Here is a 24,540-nt window from a genome sequence, read left to right as displayed (position 1 = left end):
TCTATACATTTAGAGACTAATATATACCTTTATACATTTAGGCACTAATAGTGGTCTTCCATCATATGAAGCCACATAATAAGTTCTTAACAAAATAAGAAAGTTTAAAGACAATCTTTAAATGCCTAACAAACTTCCTAAGTAGTAAGCAAAAACATAGTGGCCGAACCCTTCTCCACATTTTTCCTTGCTTGTTCCTCTTCTACTTGGCTCCTCCACCTATATACAATTATACAAGTGATTAGCCATTTATATCAAATATAAATATTTAGAAGATCTAACAATTAGAATTGAAGATAAGAACATAAACCATACCTTGTGGCTTGTCCTTAAGAGTTGCAAGGTATAACCTGCAATTCCTCTTCCAATGCCCCTCCTTTCCACAGTGGTGGCAAGTCCCCTTGGGCTCCTTTGCCTTCTTTTTCCTCACTCCTCCTTGCGGCTTAGGAGTGGGAGACTTCTTCTCCTTCCCTTTGCCTTTGCCTTGCGGCTTGGCCTTGGAAGAGGATGGCTTGTTATAGGCTACTGCAGCAGTCCCTACAACGTTCTCTTTCTTCATAGTCTTCTCGGCAGTTACTAACATGTTTAGTAACTCAGAGAGAGTACTATCCATCTTATTCATATTGTAGTTCATTACGAACTGCGAGAATGAATCAGAAAGAGAAGCCAATATGAAGTCCTGGGCCAATTCCCCGTCAAGTGGAGTACCTAGGTTCTCCAATTGTTCAATGAATCCTATCATCTTCAGTACATGTTGATGTACTGGAGCCCCCTTGACCATCTTGGTCTTCACAAGTTCACAGACAGTGCTAAAGCGACGGTTGCGCGTCCCTTCACCATATAACTCCGTAAGATGGAGTATTATGGAAGATGCACTGTCCATGCCCTCGTGCTGTCTCTGTAGCTCCTCATTCATGGAAGCCAACAGATAGCACTTGGCTTGTGTGTCATCCTCAACGTGCTTGTCATACTTAGCACGTTCATCCTCAGTGGCCTCTGGGCCGAGAGGTATGTGAGGTGGAGCCTTGTCTAGTACGTAAACAATCTTCTCCAATGTTAGGAGAATCTTGACATTAGGATACCATGATGGGAAATTGTGCCCCTCTAGGCAATGTTTGTTGAGTATTTTCGCAAGTGTGCTTCCAACCATATCTAAATACATAAACAATAAAATAATTAGTTTGACTATTGATTAAGTCAAACGATTTGGGTCTTTAAACCGAATGACACCACCCACCATTTTTGGCAAATTCCATATCCCTCAAGATGGAATCCGGGAGATTTCAAATAAAGCTCCTAGCGGGTTATGGGAGGCTCACTATTACCAAGCCCACCTCAGGATGATACGATGTCAGCTAGCAAAAATAATAATGAGAGGGTACACTTACCCATTCACAACAACCTCTTGTGATTACCCATCTTTTTGGCCTCTAGAAAACAATGCCTCACGATGATACGATGTTGGCATCATTTCTCTTAGTTAAGTTCTTTCCCACCATGCCGGTTTAGATAGGGGTTCAAGTATGACCTCACGATGATACGATGTTGGCTACACTCGTTGCCTACCTTAACCTCATCAAATGTTTTAAATAAACTCCTCCTGAGTATAAGCATGCACTTTGCACTCCCCCATGATAGGGTGAAGGCGGTGTACAAGTCATAAACGATTGGAGCCTACCACGGTGGAAGGCCACGAAAAAGTGTTCAAAGCACTCTTACGCTTTCAACTTAATATTGTATGTTGGTTGAGGGATTTTAAGGTCTCATCAATTTTATTTATTTAATCACATTCAAATAAATTGTCCTATTATAACTATTAGTCCAAAGTTAATGAAATTAGTAGCATATGATATCCCCACTATTTGTTTTCATAAAACAAATCAATATCAAAACATTTTTCAAAATATTGGAGATATATATAACTACTAATTGTATTCATTATAGTTTAGTAGCGTATGATACTCCCACTATTTGTTTTAAGAAAAACAAATCAATATCAAAAACGAATTTTTCAAATATTGGAAGTAACTACTACTACTAAGGTTTTTGCATTCCTTTGAAATTGGACTTTATAGTTATCTTAGGCTCTTGGATGACCATGGACTTATTAGGTTATTGCAACAACGAGCCAACATTGTTGAATATAAACTCGGGGAGGTTGTGTCAATTTAATTACGTGCTTTTCAATCCAATTAAAACATTTTCATTGAGCCATTAGAAGTGAAAGACAATCATTCATTGCTAATTAGGGCATTGGACCCATTTAATCTTTAATCTCATGTCAAAACCCTCTATTAGTTATGTCTCCTTACCAATAGTTAAAGAAACTCTAGTCTAGTACTAGAGGGAATCAACTAACTAAAAGAGATTAAGAAGTAATAAGAATTACAAACCGATTTGTACAAATTCCTACAAATTACACATACTAAGAGGGAGAGATAGATTAATGTCCAACGTGACAAGTTCCAATTAAAAAAGTAATTAAAACACATTCCCAAGGTTCAAACAATTTGATTTTAGCGCCTTATCTTATAGCTCAATTATCGTTTAAGGCATAAGTCCATAGTCACCCATTTTCTAACTACTTAATCACATTAAATAATTAAATGGAATGCAACATAAACATTTAGATTTAGTGCATATGGGCATAATGGTATTATGAGTTTAAACAACTAACAAAATTAAAATCAAATATTTTAACTTTCTAGTTAGTAAGGGCCTAAATGCAAATATGAAAAAGTTAGGGGTAAAACCGTAAATACATCAAAAGTAAAAACAACTTTTTCCAAATTACAAAAAGACCCCACAAGTGGGAAATCCACTAGGGGAGGCCGGCCATTACAAGGTGAGATGGGAAGTCTCACCCATAAAGCTTTAATTCAATGCAAAGTAGAAAAAATTAAATTTTGCTTGTCACATGGTTTTGGCTTTAAAGACTTAGGTGAAAAGGGGTGATGGAAATCTCCTAGTCAAGTCTAGGGTTTTATAAATTTATGATATGGTTATGGATGGTATGAACATCATCCAAAACCACAAAACAATGCATGAAAACCAAATAAAACCATTTTCACCAAAAACAAACCATGAACACCAAGAACAAAACCATGAACACATTTTCAAGATTTGTATATTCTTGGTGATTTTTCAAACCCAAAAACAAAAGTGACAAGGTTTCTACTTTCTAGCTTTAAAAGGATGTGTGAGTGTCTTACAATAAAACACAAACACATGCCAAAAAACACCCCAAAACCGTGACTACCCTATGGAACAAAACCCCAAATTTTGTTCATGACTTACTCTTCATTCATGCATACAAAACACTTTTTGCATACATATCTTTCTCAACTATTGATTCACATTTTTCAACTATTGAAAAACAAAAGATAAACATATTTTAAATGAAGCAATAACATGTCAAACTTGTTCAAAACTCAATCTTCATTCATGCATCCAAAACACCTTTTTGCATGCATATCTTTTCAACATTTGATTCACATTTTTCAACATTTGAAAAACAAAAGATAAACATACTTTGAATGAAGAAATAATATGTCAAACATTAAATTAAAACCCATATGCATAAAATCCCAAAGGACACATAATATATAAACCTTTGGCTCTGATACCACTTGAAGGGAAATCTATGAGATTCATGTGGGATTTCTAATGACTAGCATGCATATACAATTCAAAATTTATATACGAAAGCAACGGAAGCATGTTATCAAATAATATCAAAGCTATAGTCATGCAAATCCCCTTGAAGGTTCATAGGTTTATATATGATGCATCAAAACATTTAAGTTAAGAACAAAGTGTAGGAATAGATCTATACCTCTTGATCTAGATTTTAGACTAAGGATGGACCACCTCCAAGCCCTTTGTTCCTTGAACTCCTTGAGCCTAGCCTCCCTCCTTGCCTCCTCCACTTTGTTAGTATGAGTGCTCCTTTGGTTCTCCTTTAGTCTCCAAAGTAGAAGACCTCTAAAAATCCACACTCACTAGTGTAGTGAGATGGATGGAGGAATGACCAAAAGGGAGATAAGGTGATTAGCTCACACTCCCTAATGGTGGCCGGCCTTTGGGTGTTCTAGAGAGATATTTTCTTTTTCTCTTTTGTTGTTTTAACACACAAAAACCCTTTCGAAAATTATCTCTATAAAGTTCCTTATATAGACAAAAAGAAACCTAGTCAACAACTTGACTTTCACTCTCTCCCTTTCCCTTTAAGTGGCCGGCCTTTAGTGTTTGGTTTGGGCTTTGGGCTTTTATTATTTCAAGTCATCCTATGCTTGAATAAAAGCCCAATGGGTCTAGGCCCAATGGGCCCAATTAAACCCGAACGTTTCTTTAAGCCCAAAACGATCTTATATCGCTTTTATGATTTCATTAGACTTTCTAATTAATCACAACACTTAATTAATCCAATTAATTATTCCCATCATCCATTAGTGGTATCACTACAAGAGTGTATCGGTGTACAATCATTTTAGGTTCTAATTAGCAAGGCAGTGAGGTGATTGGAACCAATCCAATTGATTATATTTAATCCAATCACTTAGTGAATTAAAACTCCCTTTTAATTCACCTTCTTCTTTGACTACTACATTTAATCATCTAGAAGAACTCACAAGCCATGAGTGACATCTAACCATATATCATGGCTACCCAAGCTAATGTAGAATTTGTTCGGAGAACCTATTCAGTTGGAATTACAATGTAATTCGATCCTTCTCTAAAACAATACTCTCAATCATATCATTAGGGTATGGATATATTATGTCAAACCCCTAATGTGATTATTCCTTCTTATATGATTCATTTGAGTCGTATAGGAACGCTTTCCTTTATTACGCTCGATACTTCGGCCGAAGATTCCAGAATCATATCTTAGAGTATTCTTCCTCTCTTAACGAAGATTAGAGATTCCTTGTTGCGCATTCACTTGCCTTCATGACTAAGTGGCTTAACCCCAACTATGCCGTGGACACCCGCGAATGGGGTGACTTTGACATAATCAAAGATCAAGTACTTAACCACAAGACAACGACGATGCCTCAGGTCAAATGACTACTTACATTATTCCAACCATAAGAGTTACTTGCTTGACATGTGAGTAGACCTCCATGCAAGTACTTTCGTTCGATTCTGTTCAGTGAACTCATTCCCTTAATGAGCACCAACATACTTGTCTTAGTGTCACTACACGAATGGGATGAGACTTTCTATCCTTCCAATTGAAGCGGACATAGTATGTACCGGTCTATGCATTGTCAGTTTCCCTCCGACAATCCTATGACCAGGAACCTTTTGGACATGATGGTTATGTGAAGAAGGTCTCTGTAGTCTAACATCATTAGATTACTTCTTCAACCGATCCATTGTCCATGGATTCACTATTTAGGACATATATCGTTCATTGAGATAGTCCTAATTATTATCTTTGCCATTTGATGTATAAGAGTCATCTATACATCCATTCATTTGTCCTGAAAGGTTTCTTCCAAAGATTGACTTTCAGGGCATATTTCCAACACATAGGGCGTACTACGTAATGTGCATCCTCCATCTTTGAGGCCTAGTTCCTCATGGATTAGGCCAAGAGACCAAAATCCTTCAGTTAGCTAAGCCTTGAAAAAGACCATCGTGGCTACTTCTAGGAATTCTGGCGCAAGCCATCGTGCACCTACTTACACTAGGGTAGCCTGACTCATCCACGTTTGGGTATTCAGATTGTATAGTTTATCCTCTCGCATTGGAGAGTAAACCCATATGGGTGTCGATAAATTGGTTTACCTTCTCACACTGAAAAGCATGGTTGGTTCTTATGAGGGTGCAATTCTTGCGATAAGTCCTTAAGAAGTGTACGATCATTTTTTGAAGTGCATGAATGATCAGTTGTTGTAAGCATGTAGCTGAGCTAAGTTGTAAATCACTTCTGAATTCCTTATTGAAAAATAAGTGAAGCAATGAAAACTTAGTTGTAAGGTAGGAACTACATAACAACTGGATAGTCCTCGACTTTGTGAGGTGGTACCCATCGAGCTGCTTAAATCTTGGGGCTTTAATGTATCTCTTTTCTATTCTGCTTGATGCTTGGTAGTAGAGTGCTAATACTTGGCACGATCACATTGGGCGGAATGATTGCTTTTGAACCAAATGCCAAAGAGAAAGGAGTCTCACCGGTTGCTTGTCGTTTGGTTGTGCGATACGCCTATAGACATCCGCGAAGTTCGTCTGGCCATTTTCCCTTCTTTTCGGAGAGGGATTTCTTGATGAAATTGAGAATCATCTTGTTGGATGCTTCAGCTTACCCATTGCCATAGGGATACTTCGGCGTGGACATGTGCTACTTGATGCCATATTTCTGGAAGAACCTTGCCAAATCTTTGCCTAAGAATTGCGAGCCGTTGTCAGTGACGATAAACTGATGGATGCCGAATCTTTGCCTACGAATTGCGGGATGTTCCTCCATATGAAGCACTTTACGTCCATCTGAGTTGTGGTTGTCATGGGATCTGCTTCCACCCATTTGGTGAAGTAGTCAGTAGCCATGATCATCATGCCTCTGCCCCCAGTAGCTAGCGACATTGGACCTACCAAGTCAATTGCCCACTGCATGGACGACCAATGACTCGACTGTAAGTGTAGTTCGCTAGCAAGCAGTGCTGGTACCGGCTATTAGCATTGTAGTGGTCACACTTTTGTACTAACTCCTTAGCATCTTGATGCATAGTAGGCCCGTAGTAGCCTACGTTAAGAGCCTTCTGCACTAAGGATCGTCCTCCGAAGTGATTTCCATAAACACCTTTGTGGATTAAACTTAGAACCGTTAGGTTGTCGGTAAGCGCTAGGCAGTTGACATATGGTCCATTGTAGGATCTTCGAACTAGAATGTTGTTCCACATGTAGTAATGTGCTGCCTTTATTTGGAGCTTTCTAGACTCGAATCTTTCTATGGGGAGTGTGCCATTGACCAAGTAGTCTATAATGGAATCTAGCCAGGTTGGAGTTATACTAACCTATGACACCTCGACTGCTGGCTCAGTCTCTATGCTTATCTTATCTAGATATTCCACAGGAATAAAGCGTTTAACCTAATGGTCGAGGGTAGAGCTTAGGTCAGTTAGTGCATTTGCGTAGGCGTTGTCTGCCCGCAGAACTTAAGTGAGGGTGTAAGTCAGAAATGCCTCAAGTCGTTTTCGTACCTTCTCTAGGTATTGTGCCATCTTCAGATGTTTTGCCTTGTACTCCCTAGTAGTCTGGCTGGGGATTAACTAGAAATCAGAATGAATTGCAAGCTTTTTCATCGCCAAGTCTTTTGCCATTTATAGGCCAGGTAGTAAGGCTTTGTACTCTGCTTCGTTGTTAAATACTTTGAAGCCTAAAGTGATTCCCTACTCAAGCATCGAATCATCTGGGGTGATAAGGACCATGTCTACTGATGTGAAAATATATAAGCACTCAAATTAAACCCTCTTGTTGTCAAATTGTAGTATAAATGCAAGTAGGGATCGTTCTAAACCGGGGATTAGGAGGGCTTGCTAAAACCTTTAAACTAGCTCAAAAATATAAAAACAAATTTAAAAACGTTTGAATAGATTCAAGTGACTCAAAACAAGTTCAAAAGACTCAAAACAACTTAAAAACACTCAAAACTGCCTAAAAACACAAACTAGACAGTTTCTGACTCTAACACAACTTTGGACGACTTTAGTGTTTTGGCTTGAATCAAAACACTCAAAAACACAAACAAAACAAAAATTGAACACTTTGAAACAAGAAGGTAAAAGGGGATTTTGGTTTTGACGAATTTGAAACAAACAAACAAGTTATAAAACTAGGCAGATTGTAAAACGAATTTGAGAAATAAGATGATGGATGGATTAGCTAGAGGTCCATTCTTCACACATGACACACTTGTACATGAATTGATTTCCAATTGCTTTTCACTAAATTATAATGCTCAACACCCCAGATTAACCGTGATGCACAAATTAAGCCTTAGATTTTCCTTTACTCATTGGATTGGATGAATGCATGCAACAACCCAAATCATTCTCTAAAAGTCCCTTACATGAATGCATAATAGAGATACAGTCAGAGATTATTACGTTTCATGAAAATCATAAGTGTTGACGAGGCAATTGTAACTATGAATACATGATACGTTTGCCAAGAATTCAATTAACGCGATTATGACAAGCAACCTTCACTACTAATGAATATAAACTTGTAACGATTAGGTGAGACTCATTTATATTCTAGCATCTAATTCATGCATGAAAACTAAGTATGCATCCTTAATAAACATACAAGAATCAATTATGAATAAAACAGATAATTGAATTGCAATCACAACTTAACAAATCATAATTGGAAGAAATCAATTCATATCTCAAGCATGTTCATGGCTTCAAACTTCCCCCTAACTAAATAGGGATTTAGCCACTCATGATTACAGCAAAATCAAAAAGTGATAACAAAGTAAACATTGAAAACAAGAACGAAGTACACCTAAAACGCTCCAATCTGCAAGCATGAAACACCAAGGTGATGCGAAATTAACTTAACACACAAATTTAACCCTTTTTTGACAATTGTACTATAAGTATAAGTAAGGATCGTCTGGACTGGGGATTAGGAGGGCTTGCTCATAACCTCTAAACTGACTCAAAAACATAAAACTAAACTTAAAAACACTTAACAAGACTCACAAGACTCAAAGCAACCTTAAAATAATCAAAACAACTTAAAACAACTAAATAAACTTAAACTAGACACTAGGAATGACTTTGGACGAAAATTGACTTTTACTTGAATCAAAACACTTAAAAACACAAACTAAAACAGATTTGAAACACTTTGAAACAAGAAAGTAAAAGGGGGGTTTTGATTTGGATGAAGTTGAAACAAACAAACAAGTATGAAAAATTAGATAGATTGTAAAATAAATTTGAGAAATAAGATGATGGATGGGATAGCTAAAGGTCTTTTCTCCACACATGACATGTATGCAAATAACTTGATTTCCAGTTACTACTTCATTGAATTATGAACGACAATGCTCCAAATTAACCGTGACATCACTAGTTAACTCTCATATTTTCCTTGTTTTATTGGATTGGATGACATCATTCGACAACCCAAAACATTCTTCAAAAGTTCCCTACATGACATCATAATAGAGATACAATCAAAGATCATTACGTTTAATGAAAATCATAAGCCTTGACAAAGCACTTGCAACTATGACATCATGTCGCTTATGCTAGGAATTGAACTTAACGCGATCGTTTATAAGCAACCTTCACTACATGTGAATATAAGTTTGTAATGATTATGTGAAACTTCCTTATATTCTAGCAACGGATTTATGCATGCCAATTAAGTGTCGACCCTTAATTAACGAATAAAAATAATTTATCAATCAAATAGTTCAGCCAATTGCATTCACGATTCAAGAGTTCATAACTGGAATTTATCAAATTATATTGCACACATAATCATGGCTTTGAAATCACCCCTAGCCAAAAGGGGTTTAGCCACTCATATTTACAACAACACGAAAGGAAATGAATTTAAACATTAGAAACAAAAGAAAGAAAACACCTAAACGCTCCAACGATCCAAGTTGGACAGCAAGCACGTCCAAGCACTTTCCTTCCCTTCCTTTGCTACGGCACAAGATGTTGGTGAGTGTTTGAAGGTTTGTTTGTATGGAGGAATGGATGTGAAGATGAATGGATGTGTTTGGATGAAGGTTGTGTTGAAAATGGGAATGAATGATCTAACAAAGTATGAACTAAATTTATGTTACACACACTTCCTTTTATAGAGGAAGTGCATGGCAATGGAGGGGAACATGGAGTGGTGTAGCAATTGAGTGCAATGATGCATGAAATATGAAATGATGGAAGGAACAATGAATGGTGTAGCAATTGAGTGCAATGATTCAATGTAATGATGCATAAAATCTGAAATGATGGAGGGAACAAGGATGGTGTAGCAATTGAGTGCAATGATTAATGTAATGATGCATGAATCTGAAATGATGGAGGGAACAAGGAATGGTGTAGCAATTGAGTGCAATGAGTGGTGTTTGAAATGATTCAAAGGTGAAAGTGAAGTGATGATGCAAAGCATGGGGGTAAAATGGAGTGGTGTTGCAGCTAGGGAACATGAATGATTGTGCACATGGTAGAGAAAGGAAATGGAGGTGCAATGATGCAACAAATAAGTCAATGGAGGGAACATGGATGATGATGCACGACATAAGAATCCAAAAGGAGTGCAATGGTGGTTCACGGCAATGATGGAAAGGTGAATGGTGGAGTGACACCCTTTTGTGGCTGAGCTCTTTGTCCTTTTTACATTAATTCTTCTTTCTCTTTAACACATTCCTAGCCTCTTTAGTCTTCAATTTCGTCCATCCACTTTGCTCCATGCATGTGCTATTCATTCCAAGCCCAAAACTGCTCCAAAATGCACCAAAATGCATCTTATTGCTTCGTAAGGCCTATGGACATACAAACACACGAAAATAGCTTAAAATACATAATTAACTAAGAAATAACAACATAAATGCATGAGAACAAGCTAACTCAGTCGCATAAATATGCTCCTATAGGATGTGTATGGATGTATGAAAGGGTCAGAGATAGGTTTAGGTTGGATGGAGGTTGCGGCAAGGGAAGGAGGATGGCTGGAATTGTGTTTGGATGTGTAGAATCATGAATGGGGTGCAACTGATTGTGTTTCTGAGCGAATGGGTGATCATCTACGGTACAACCCTAAAATATGTATATATAGGCATCACGAAACCCTAGGGAAATCAGATTGGGACTTGGACTTAGCAGAAATTAAGGAATAAAGGCCTAGGATGCGGCATAAAGTTTGGAAAAGGAATTGTGGTCCAATTAATTTCTGAAAAGGATTTGCAGAACCTAAATCCACAAGGAATAGGGCCTAATAAATCAGAATCCAAAAGGAAAAAGGCTTGAGAGGTGCGGCTGAGAGGAAAAGGGCAAGGGAATGAAGGATGATTTGTGAAAAACATGTTCATTTAAGCAACATCTATAGCATGCAATTAACAATTAAAAGGCGGAATCATGCTTGCATGCACTTAAAAACAAAACATTAACCTTGAAATTCAAAGCCTAGTAGATTGGTGAACCAATACTCAACTCAAGTCAAAGTGAGTTGAGAAATTATACCTTTGTAAATTCCTCTTTGCATAAGCAAAGGCTAATCACCCAAAGAGAGGGCCTTCATTCCTTGCATCTTAGATCTATGGATTTGGATGGATGAAATGGTTCTCCAAGTTCCCAAAATAGAGAACCTCTAAGCCTCCACACCAAGGTAAGATTGATGAAGAAATGAGTGACCTTGGAGGAGAAAGATTACTGGCTAATCCCTCCAAAGGGGCCGGCCTCTTTAGAGAGAAAGGGAGAGACATGTTCTCTCCAATTTTCTCCAAAAGAAACCCTTAATGAATTTTGGCTATAAAGTTCTTTATATAGTCACTTCTTTCAATGACCTAAAGAACCAAAAAACCCTAATTCATATCAAATGGCCGGCCACAAAAGGGATTTGGGCTTTTGGGCCCTTGTGAATCTTTATTCATTAAATTGTCATACAACTTAACTCAATGGGCTTGACGTTCGAAGCCCATTGGGCCTTCAGGTCCAAAACTATCCCAAGGTCTTTAACGAACTTGATCGTTTGATTAATTAACATGTTAATTAATCCTTGACATAAACAATTAAACCATTTAATTATTCTTACTCATCTCCATTGTTTTTTCAATCTCCACCTTACACGGTGTACGATCCATTAGGTTCCTTTTAGCGAGGCAGTGGGCGATTAAAACCATTTCAAATCGATTGTGAATTGAAACTTACTTTCAATTCTCCCTTTAGTGATTATACACGTTTAAGGCTTCCATAAACCATGAGTAACACCTAGCAGCATATCATGGTTAACCAAGCTAATCAAAAGAGGTGGAGAACCTATTCAGGTTAGGATTACAAATGCAATACGGTCTTTCTCTAATACAATACTCTTGACCACATTGTTTGGTTTGATAGTTTATTCATGTCTACTATCCAATGTGATTCGTGTGCTTATATGATTACCTTGAATGTGATTTGGAACGACTTCCTAAATCTCATTCATACTCTGGCCAGAGATTCTTAATCATATCATAGAGTATTCTCCCTCAAACAGTTTGAAGGTTAGAGATCCCTTGTTGCGCATTCACTTGCCTCCATGGCTAAGTGGCTTAACCCCAACTATGCCGTGGACACTCTCCTTTTGGAGTGACTTTTGACATAATCAAAGATCAAGGACTTAACCACAAGACAACTATGATGCCTCAGGTCAAAGGACTACTTTGCATTATCCCAATCATGAATTCTCATGTGGCATGAATATGAGAACTCTTCGTTGATCGTGTTCAGTGAACTCATTCTCTATTGAGCACCTACGTACTTGTCTTGATGTCACACACACCAATGACTCGAGACTAGTCACTCTCCCTGAGATAAGACACAGCACGTACTGATCTTAACGGACTGTCAATGCCCAATTGGCAATCCTATGATCAGGAACGTTTAGGATATGTATACGAAAGAATGGTCTCATGAATCTAACTTCTTTAGATTGCATTCTCCCAATCACATATTCCTTGGACTTATCGTTTAAGCATATAACATTTATATGAGACGGCTTAAAACAATAATCTTTGCCCTTTATATTTACACTACATTAGTTTAACTTGTGAAATGTTCGTAAAGTATCATCATATGATTGGTTTTAGGGCACATTTCTTACAATCTCCCACTTGCACTAGAGCCAATCAGCTTGGTCATCAGTGATGATACCTCTTCTGTAGTCATTTCATAAATGGTTGAATAGTAGGCCTAGACAATGGATATCTATATGTTATCCATAGAAGCAACCTTGAGAATAACGACGTCACTATTATACATGATTCTTAATCATGTGGTTCAGTCTCTCATTTGAGTTCGGATCTTGATGAGACCTTGATTCCCTGACTTGAGCTATCGCCCCATGAGTCTCGTAGTGTCGGTACACTAGAGACACTTTCTGGTTGGAACCGAATAGAGAGTTCATAAATGAACTTTCCCATCCAAACAACATTGTTGTAAGCTTCTATATGGCAATATATTTTGCATTCATAATGGAACACACTAAAGTCATTACTTTTAATGTTTCCATCCAAATATCTCTTTAGTCATAATAAAGAGATATCTGATTATCTCTTCATTCATAATGAAGAAATATCCAATGATGGATTAGATTCATAATCTAATACATTTACGCTTCCATTACGTTACTTTAATTCTTCCTCATTCTTTGAGGAATCTATCCTTTAGTATTTCTTAAATACTTAAGGACTCACTTGACAGTTGTCGTGGTTCTGATCCTGGGCTTGCACTGATATCGTCTTGTACCTTTCTAGGTACAACTCATATCAATGTTTTTCATATAATATGAAATACATAAATCACCTCTATGCGTATGCATAAAGGATTCTATTTACGCATTATTTCTTTGGGAGTCAAAGGGTATGTTCCCTTTGAGAAGGGCAACTTGCTAGTCTCACTAGAGTCGTCATTCTAATTGAAGTTTATCATCATATGAGAAACTTCCTAGCATCTCTTGTCTATTATTAGGGCTTGATATAATCCAATTATATCCTAAAATCTATCAATATAGATTTCCATCCCATGTATATAGATTATGTCTCCCATATACATTCTATCTTCATATAATGTTTTAAAGTCATAACTTTAACGAAGAAGTATTCTTTTCATTTCCAAAATTAATATATCAAATATATATTTAAATTTTAGGAACATGATTAACTCCCACTAATCTTTTGTAAACCTAGTAAACAAAAGATTCATTTATATCTTTATGAGAAATCAAATGATTTGATCCTTTTCTCATAAGATGCTCATAGCTCCCACTAGCTTGCTTAGATTCATGATGGATGGATCTCTACAACTTACATGTCTTGTGATTCATAGTTTTAGACATATATTATTAAGACCATCTTAATAATGGTTTTGGAAACCCATATTATGTCCAAACATTGAATCACCAATTAGTTGTAGCTAGCTATCCTCGAATTAATTGAAACCAAGACTGCGTCAAAGATGGTTTCTTCAAAGTCAACCATTCTTTTTTATTGTAGTTACCTTAAGCTACCAATTAGCTTATGAAGGTTTCATTATTTCGGGTCAAATGGTACTTTACCATTTCCTTGAGTATATATCATATATACACTCAATGTAGTCATAAGGATTTTCATTCTTATTTCTTCGAATTAAGAGGTGCAACTCTTTGACATAGTCATAAAGTTCAAACCATTCAACTGAGATGGTTTATAAATCCTTCTTGACTACCTTGGAGCTTGTGGTATAGGAACTAGGTTGTTATATTTGTTGATTATCATCTTGTCTCTCAAAGAACCCATTCTTTGAGTTCTATCTCTCGTTCATTTGCTCTTAGGCAAATCACATTGTAGGATTACAATGAACTACCCAACAAAACAACATTTGTTAGTTGGTTTATAGAAGCGATATCCAAAAGTTAATTTAAGGATATCCCACAAGATTCTTATCAAACAAATATTGCTTATTAGCACACAACCCCAAATCTTAACATGATTAAGATTTGTCTTTCTTTCCAACTACATCCTATGGAGTCATGAAAATTTTGGAAGATCATCTAATTGACAATCATATTGTCTTAGAAGTATATATCCTATATATGGGTAATTGATAATATCCAATGAACTAAATCTTATTCAAGTTCGTTCTTCTCCTTCTGGAGAAATCCATTATCATATGATGCTTCTTTCCTTGATATATTTCAAGAAAACTATTCTAAAGTGTTACCATTCCTTGGATCAAATCTAAGGATGTAAATACTTTAGACGTCTTACTCATCAACTTACATTTCTTGAATTCTTTGAAACCTTTTGCAAAGTATTCGGACTTGTGTTTATTTAAAATAAACTATAGTCCAACCGAGGGTGATCTTCGGTGAATGTCATACAACATGAGTAGTATTATGTTGTGCATAAGTGCCACTAACATCTAAGTGAATTAACCTCAACAACTTTGTGATTCTTTATTCTTTCCAAAAGAATAAAGATTCAAACATTTTGCCTCTATACAATTTTAACAAGAAGGTATTGGATCCGGATCTAACGATCCAGAGCATCCATCTATGACCAACTCGTAATTTATGTTTTTAGAGGTATCACAACTCAGTTGGGATTAGTCACTATCTTGTAACCTTTTGGGTTTTAAGCATCATTGTATTCTAAACAGTTAACACTACCATATCATCTCTACTATAGAGACAATCAATTAGATTACTATAATCCAATCATTGATTAATAAAGAACAATGTTTTGTCAAACAAAACATTCATCCATCTCTACTATAGTGACGGAATTAAATTCCTTAAAATTGGAATGTAAAGACAATCTTTGGTTTTTCCAATTTCTTTGGTAGTTCAAATGAGGAAGTAAGTACTATCTGCTTTCGCAGATATCTTTATTTTATTCACGTTCCGAATGTGAAGCACCTTTTTCTTCTCTCATATATCTTCTACTTTTTATTAGTCACACTTTTACAACGATTGTAAAACATAGTTACTAATACGGAATCAAGCATTCAAGTAGAAGAACCAACTGTTTTGAACTATTCAAGAACAATTTACAACACCTTCGAAAGGTGTGTTCTTGACACTTGCAAGACATTTCTTGCAAATACCCCTTCCAATGTCCATCCTTTCATAAAGAAAGTTTGTTCGCTTGGAGTTTATTTTGCTTTCTTCATTTGACTTCTCCTTTGACTACAATAGTCATGGTCCCTAAACTCCCACTATCTCTCTTGAAACTTATTTCAATTGTGTTATACACATCAAACGATTTGGAGAGCGTGTGGTTATTGTTCATTATATAGTTTACAATAAACTTAGTGAACCATTTGGATAGGGACTCAAAGGTGAAGTCCTAGCCTAGTTTCTGTCTCTTGAAGTGGTTTAACACTTCAACACTCAATGATTCAAAATCATCATAAGTCCATGTTGATGGACTATTTTTGTCAACCAACCATTATGTTCTAAACATAATTACAAACTTTCAAGAGTTATTCAAGGCAACTCTCATTTCTTCATACAACAATTTGTAAGTGAAGAATCATGGCACATAAAGTGTCTATGCCTTTGTGCTTTCTTCTTAAGTTCCTTGTTCATGTAAAAAAGAAACAAGCACTAATGTTTGCGTTAGTTAAGGGTTGTTCAAAGCAACTCTTATTTCTTCATACAACAATTTGTAATTGAAGAATTATGACATTAAAAGTGTTGTCCTCCTTATGATAGACTTATCTAACATTTTCTTCCAATGGTACATTATCAATAGGAAGATTGTGAGGATTAGACTACTTAGGTACATATATAATCCATTTAAGACAATCTTTGGGATTGTGGTACCAAGTCCGGAAACTAAAGCATTCGGCTTTTCTTTGTCAAGTTTTGGATAGCGTGTGCAAATATATTGGTAAATAAATACATAACGAATATAAATTGATTGATTTTAAGCCATTTGATCCGGGTCTTTAAATCAAATAGCACCACCCACTATTTTTGGCAAATTCCATATCCCTCATTGGAATTCGAGAGTTTTGGAGGTAACTCTTAGTAGGGTATGGGAGACTCACTACTACCAAGCCCACCTCACAATGATATGATGTTGGCTAGCATTAATAATAATGAGAGAGTACGCTTACTCATTCACAACAACCTCTTGTGATTACCCATCTTTTTGGCCTCTAGAAAACAATGCCTCACGATGATACGATGTTGGCACCATTTCTCTTAGTTAAGTTTTTTCCCACCATGCCGGTTTAGATAGGGGTTCAAGTATGACCTCACGATGATACGATGTTGGCCACACTCGTTGCCTACCTTAACCTCATCAAATGTTTTAAATAAACTCCTCCTGAGTATAAGCATGCACTTTGCACTCCCCCATGATAGGGTGAAGGCGGTGTACAAGTCATAAACGATTGGAGCCTACCACGGTGGAAGGCCACGAAAGAGTGTTCAAAGCACTCTCACGCTTGTCAACTTAATAATGGTTTGGTTGAGGGTTTTAGGTCTCATCATATATAAACATACATTTTAATCTTATTAAAACAATTTTGGTACTATTACAACTATTGGTCCATTTGATTGTTTTAGTTGTATATAATACTCCCACTATGCTTATAAAACAGTTTTTTTTAAAGCAAGAGTATATGATACTACTAACATAAGGTTTGCATTCATTGATGGACTATATAGTTGCCTTAGGGCCTTAGGATGACTATGAACCTTTTAATTAGATCCAACACGAGCCTTGTGTTGAATCTCGGTCTAGGGATGGTGATTGATTTTAGTTACGCGTTTAATCATATTAAGGCGTGTTGTTCCTAGGGGCGTTGGACCCAACTACTCCAATTTCATGCATATCAAATAAAACAAGAAAATGAGTACTTTAAAGTAAAGAAGAGCTTATGCTCTTTTACAACAATTGATCAAAATAAATTACTTTAAAGTAAAGAAGAGCTTATGGTCTTTTACAACATTTGATCAAATCAAATTACAACCAAAATCTAATCTACACATTCCCATGGTTCAAACAAATTTGAAACGGCCTTTCACATAGCTCAATTATATTAGGCTTAGGTTCATAATCACCCTTTCTTTAATCAATTAACGCTTTAACCAATTAAATTTGAATGCAACATTTTCATTTGGTTTTTTGTATTCATAGAATTGATTTGGAGCTAAATGAAATGAAAATCCAATTCTCATTTAAAGAGACAAAACAATTTTGTTCTCAACCTAATTTGGGCCAATTTGCAATTACCACAACCTTTGGGCTATATTGCAAAAACATAAACTTTTGGGGTCACTTTGTAAAAACACAAAAGTCCACTACTTCATGTAATTACAACTAGAACCCAAAATTTAAACAATGCAAAAACTTCATTAAAGGAGCAAAACAATTTGTCCTTTAGCGTTTTTGGACCAAACGTAAAAACGTAAACTTTTGGGCCAAAGTGCAAATACACAAAAGTATCAAAACTTTATGTAATTGCATAAAAGCCCCAAAAGTACTCCCATTGAGGGAGTGGCCGGTTTTAGAGAGGGAAAGGAGTGATGTGTGTGTTGATTTGTAGTTTTAGACATAAAGCATGCAAGTGGTGCATGACATAAATGTCATGCAAGTGGTGTGTGTGAAAGGGAATTAATCCTTACACACCCACCAATATTTCTTACACCTTTCTAAATAAATATCTAACACATTTAAACATTTGAAAATTCATAAAACATAAACTTTATGAAATAAATCAAAACACAAAACTTTTTGTTCTTGGCAAAAATGTCATGAACAATGAAGAACATTCATGAAAAACCCAAAAAAATTCCATGAACATTTTTCATCCAAAAACATCCCAAAACCATTCAAACTTAAGGGAAATGACATATAACCATACTAGGGTACATAGGGGTTCCAAAAGTCACTTGAAAACACTTTTAACAAGTCAAACAAGAACCCAAAAATCCACCCTTTGGATTTGGCCGAAAAGTCCCAAAAACATGGCACCAAATTTTAGCTCCAATATTCATGCTCATATGAACTACATCTACAACATTTGAGATGGCAAATTTTCCAACAAAATTTACATTCAAAGAAACAAGAATAAAGCTTGTAACATATTACAACTTTTAAATCACAAACTATGAACTACAAAACCCAAAAGGATTCACCAACTACTAGACCTAGGCTCTGATACCACTTGAAGGATGATTTGTGAAAAACATGTTCATTTAAGCAACATCTATAGCATGCAATTAACAATTAAAAGGCAGAATCATGCTTGCATGCACTTAAAAACAAAATCTTAACCATGAAATTCAAAGCCTAGTAGATTGGTGAACCAAGACTCAACTCAAATCAAAGTGAGTTGAGAAATTATACCTTTGTAGATTCCTCTTTGCATAAGCAAAGGCTAATCACCCAAAGAGAGGGCCTTCATTCCTTGCATCTTAGATCTATGGATTTGGATGGATGAAATGGTTCTCCAAGTTCCCAAAATAGAGAACCTCTAAGTCTCCACACCAAGGTAAGATTGATGAAGAAATGAGTGACCTTGGAGGAGAAAGATTACTAGCTAATCCCTCCAAGGGGGCCGGCCTCTATAGAGAGAAAGGGAGAGACATGTTCTCTCCAATTTTCTCCAAAAGAAACCCTTAATGAATTTTGGCTATAAAGTTCTTTATATAGTCACTTCTTTAAGTGACCTAAAGAACCAAAAAACCATAATTCATATCAAATGGCCGGCCACAAAAGGGATTTGGGCTTTTGGGCCCTTGTGAATCTTTATTCATTAAATTGTCATACAACTTAACTCAATGGGCTTGACGTTCGAAGCCCATTGGGCCTTAAGGTCCAAAACTATCCCAAGGTCTTTAACGAACTTGTTCGTTTGATTAATTAACATATTAATTAATCCTTGCCATAAACAATTAAACCATTTAATTATTCTTACTCATCTCCATTGTTTCTTCAATCTCCACCTTACATGGTGTACGATCCATTAGGTTCCTTTTAGCGAGGTAGTGGGTGATTAAAACCATTTCAAATCGATTGTGAATTGAAACTTACTTTCAATTCTCCCTTTAGTGATTATACACATTTAGGGCTTCCACAAACCATGAGTGACACCTAGCAGCATATCATGGTTACCTAAGCTAATCAGAAGAGGTGGAGAACCTATTCAGTTTAGGATTACAAATGCAATGCGGTTTTTCTCTAATACAATACTCTTGACCACATTGTTTGGTTTGATAGTTTATTCATGTCTACTATCCAATGTGATTCGTGTGCTTATATGATTACCTTGAATGTGATTTGGAACGACTTCCTAAATCTCATTCATACTCTGGCCAGAGATTCTTAATCATATCATAGAGTATTCTCCCTCAAACAGTTTGAAGGTTAGAGATCCCTTGTTGCGCATTCACTTGCCTCCATGGCTAAGTGGCTTAACCCCAACTATGCCATGGACACCCTCCTTTTGGAGTGACTTTTGACATAATCAAAGATCAAGGACTTAACCACAAGACAACTATGATGCCTCAGGTCAAAAAACTACTTTGCATTATCCCAACCATGAGTTCTCATGTGACATGAATATGAGAACTCTTCGTTGATCGTGCTCAGTGAACTCATTCTCTATTGAGCACTTATGTACTTGTCTTGATGTCACACACACCAATGACTCGAGACTAGTCACTCTCCCTGAGAGAAGGCACAGCACGTACTGATCTTAACGGACTGTCAATGCCCAATTGGCAATCCTATGATCAGGAACGTTTAGGATATGTATACGAAAGAATGGTCTCATGAATCTAACTTCTTTAGATTGCATTCTCCCAATCACATATTCCTTGGACTTATCGTTTAAGCATATAACATTTATATGAGACGGCTTAAAACAATAATCTTTGCCCTTTATATTTAAACTACATTAGTTTAACTTGTGAAATGTCTGTAAAGTATCATCATATGATTGGTTTTAGGGCACATTTCCAACAGGGAATGGCTTGCAAGGCAAGGAAAGTGAAGGGATAGGGCTTCTAGAAGCCCAAAATCACAAGGAAAGGCACAACAAGGTTGGAAAGTGTTGTAAAACCTTTGGTTTGTGTCTAAAATGCATATAAGGCCTTCAATGTTACTGGACCATTAGGGATATTTAGGATTAGGAAAGGTCAAATCAAAATAGGAAACTTTGGCTTAACTTTCTTACTTCAAGTTGGAATCCTTGTTGGAGTAGGAATCCTCCTTCTTCTATGAATCCTTCGTTGATTTGGAATCCTTACATCTTCAATTCTTCAATTTCGTCCATTCATTTTGCTCCAAGCATGTGCTATTCATTCTAAGCCCAATTTTGCTCGAAAAAGGCTCCAAAATGCACTTTCTTGCATACTTTGTCCTTGGAACCTGAAAACACACGAAAATGGCTTAAAAGACTAAAATAACTAAGAACTAACAACGTAAATGCACAAGAACAAGCTAACTAAGTCGCATAAATATGCTCCTATCAAATTCCCCCACACTTAGCTTTTGCTAGTCCTCGAGCAAAACGAAACAAACACAACAAAACAAAGTAAACAAAACACACTCTAATCCTTCCAACATTTACCTCAGGGATTTCCAATGCACATGACATGTTAAAGATCTTCATTCCCACATATTTTAGTCATCTTCACACTTGAGCACATACTTAATCATTGTCACCACTTACTAGTTCACATTTAACCAATTAAAACGATGTTTTGAATGTAACAACATGCCCTAGAGAATTTGCTCAATTCCTTACAAGATACTTTCTATTTTCACTCACATTTTCTGACTACACACCCTACACTAGTTATATGTGAGAAGATTGATGTAAATATGAAAACTAGTACTCACATATGTGTAAAACAAAGAAAGCAATTCTCTGGAGTTATTAAGCATGTTTAGATATGATCTCATGAATGGAATGCTACTACTTAGATGCGAGAACCAGTGACACCATATGCTCATACCCATTTCAAACTCCACAAATTGAAACACACAACACTCAAGATTGAAGTCAAGGGTTGTAACTGGGCTTGGGGGTATTGGCTAACAAAGACAGGATAGGGATTACAAACGTTCTTAAAGCAATAGCAAGCAAAGTAATGAAATCGATACTTGGAATTCATTTTAGAATGTAGAAATTAACTTTTAAACACAAGGGGAAGATTCATGCAACACTTAGGGCCAAATTCAACTTTTTGGACCCTTTTTCCAACAACCAACACTTTAAAGCTCTTTTTCACATATTTTTCACTCTTTTTCATTCTTTTCACAACTTTTCTTTTCTTCTTTCTATTTTTCCACAAATTTTTCTTTTCTTTTTCTTCTCTACCCGTGCCTCATTAAAGACTTTGGCACACACGTACACACAAGAATCACTTCCCCCACACTTGCTTTCTGCAATACATTGATAAAAAAGGAATTCATTTTAAGTCATGCTTTACTGTGCTTCAAGAACAAGGGTATGGATGGTCCTAAACTAGGCTAGGTAAGGATAGTGTGGGTTAACAAAGAACATAGGCTTAACAAGGCTCAACGGGGTTAAACTTAAACACATAATGAAATAGGGGCACGGCAATTTGGCTTTGGTGGTCACTCCATAACTTCATCTTGAATATGTGTTATGCAAATCAATAGCATGATTTGAATGAAACAGGCATGAGTTCTAGCATTTGGAACTAAATGATGAAACGCCTTCTAAGTAGCAACCAAGCAAAGAATAACGAGATCATGCAACGACTTTAGAAAACAACACTGTACAGATTATTAACTCTCCAAAGAACGTTTAGGCTCAAGTCTCACAAGGTTGTAGCGTTAATTTGAGTTCCTTCCTTCAAGCATGTTACAAAAATTGATTTTTTCTTTATGATTGCATGTGAATTCATAAGTTATAACCATAACCAAGCATAAACCAATGATTAAATCAGACTTCTATCCATGTGTATAACTCTCTTTAACAGTCATGCAATTAAAAAACCAAATCCTCATCATTGTGTTGGAAGGTACCCTAAGACACAAACAAACACAAAAAAACAACTCTTTTTGGATTTTTCAAAACAATTTTTCATGAGATTTTCGGATTTTTATGTCAAAACACACTAAAAACACTTAAAACAGTGAGAAACAACATTGGAAGTGATAGGTGAATAAAACCCATGAATTTGCATCAAAAACATTTATTTACCCCCCCCCACACATAAATCAAACATTGTCCTCAATGTTTCAAACATAAACTCACATAAAAACAATTAAACAAGCAACAAATAAACATGGAAATATAAGGGCAGTAAGGAGAAAGGTTGAAAGAAAGCAAATCTGGATTTAGAGCTGAGTCTAGGTGTTTTTTTATTGGCATGGGTTGCCTCCCACGAAGCGCTTGCGTTAACGTCGTGTAGCTGGATGAATACCATCCTTTAAGCCTCCTTATAGCCCACGGCATGGAGAGGGAGTTCCTCCACCACATGCTCCTCAAACAGGTCGTAATAGGGCTTCAAACGATGCCCTTTCACCTTGAACTCGTGGCCGGTTTTCAAGCCTTAGACTTGCACTGCACCATGGGTAAAAACATTAGTAACAACAAAAGGTCCAATCCACTTAGAACATAACTTACTGGGGAATAACCGAAGGCGAGAATCAAAGAGGAGCACTTTCTGCCCCTTGGAGAAAGTCTTTGTACGAAGCATCTTGTCATGATACGCCTTGGTCTATCCTTGTAAATCCAAGCATTCTCGTAAGCTTCATGCCTAATCTCCTTGAGTTCATTCAATTGGAGCTTTCTATGAACTCCGGCGGCATCTAGATCCATGTTGAAGGTCTTCACAGCCCAATGTGCCTTGTGCTCTAACTTGACGAGCAAGTGACATGGTTTACCATAGATGAGCCGAAACGAGGACATGCCAATGGGAGTTTTGTAGGACGTACGATAACCCACAATGCATCGTCTAAGCGCAAACTCCAATCCCTCCTTGTTGGCCCCACGGTTTTCTCAAGATCTTGCTTGATCTCCCTATTTGAAACCTCGGCTTGCCATTGGTTTGAGGATGATAAGGTGTTGAAACCTTATGCATAACATTGTACTTCTTGAGCAAAGACTCAATGGTTCGATTACAAAAATGGGAGCCTCCATCACTGATTAGAACTCTAGGCATTCCAAACCTAACAAAAACATTAGTTTTCACGAAATCTGCAACCACCTTAGAATCGTTAGTACGGGTGGCTTTTGCTTCCACCCATTTCGAAACATAATTAATAGCTAGCAAGATATAAGTGAAACCATAAGATAGAGGAAAATGACCCATAAAATCAATACCCCAAACGTAAAAAATTTCAACAAGGATAAGGGTTGCTGCGGCATTTGATCCTTGGTACCTATATTTCCCGTTCTTTGGCACCGATCACATGTTAGACAATAAGTTCTAGCATCTTTAAACAAAGTGAGCCAATAAAATCCACATTCAAGAACCTTTAATGTCGTTCTTTGAGTGCCAAAATGTCCACCATAGGCATAAGTATGACAAAATCTTATAATCAAAAGAAATTCACTATCATGCACACATCTACGCAAACTCTTATCAGAGCAATACTTCCACAAATAGGGATCATCCCAAAGGTAGAATCGTGCATCTTTTCGAAGTTTATCACATTGGTGCTTGGTGAGAGTGCTTGGAACTTGTTTAGACACTAGGTAATTCACTAGATCGGCATACCAAGGTTCACTTACCTCAATGGACAGCAGCTGCTCATCGGGGAAAGTTTCAGGGATAGGCACGGTATGCTCTTGCTCATCATAGACCATTCGGCTTAAGTGGTCAGCAACCACA

This window comes from Malus sylvestris, chromosome 15, assembly GCF_916048215.2.
Source record: "Malus sylvestris chromosome 15, drMalSylv7.2, whole genome shotgun sequence".
Classification (NCBI taxonomy): Eukaryota; Viridiplantae; Streptophyta; class Magnoliopsida; order Rosales; family Rosaceae; genus Malus; species Malus sylvestris.
Note: the sequence above shows the minus strand (reverse complement) of the source record.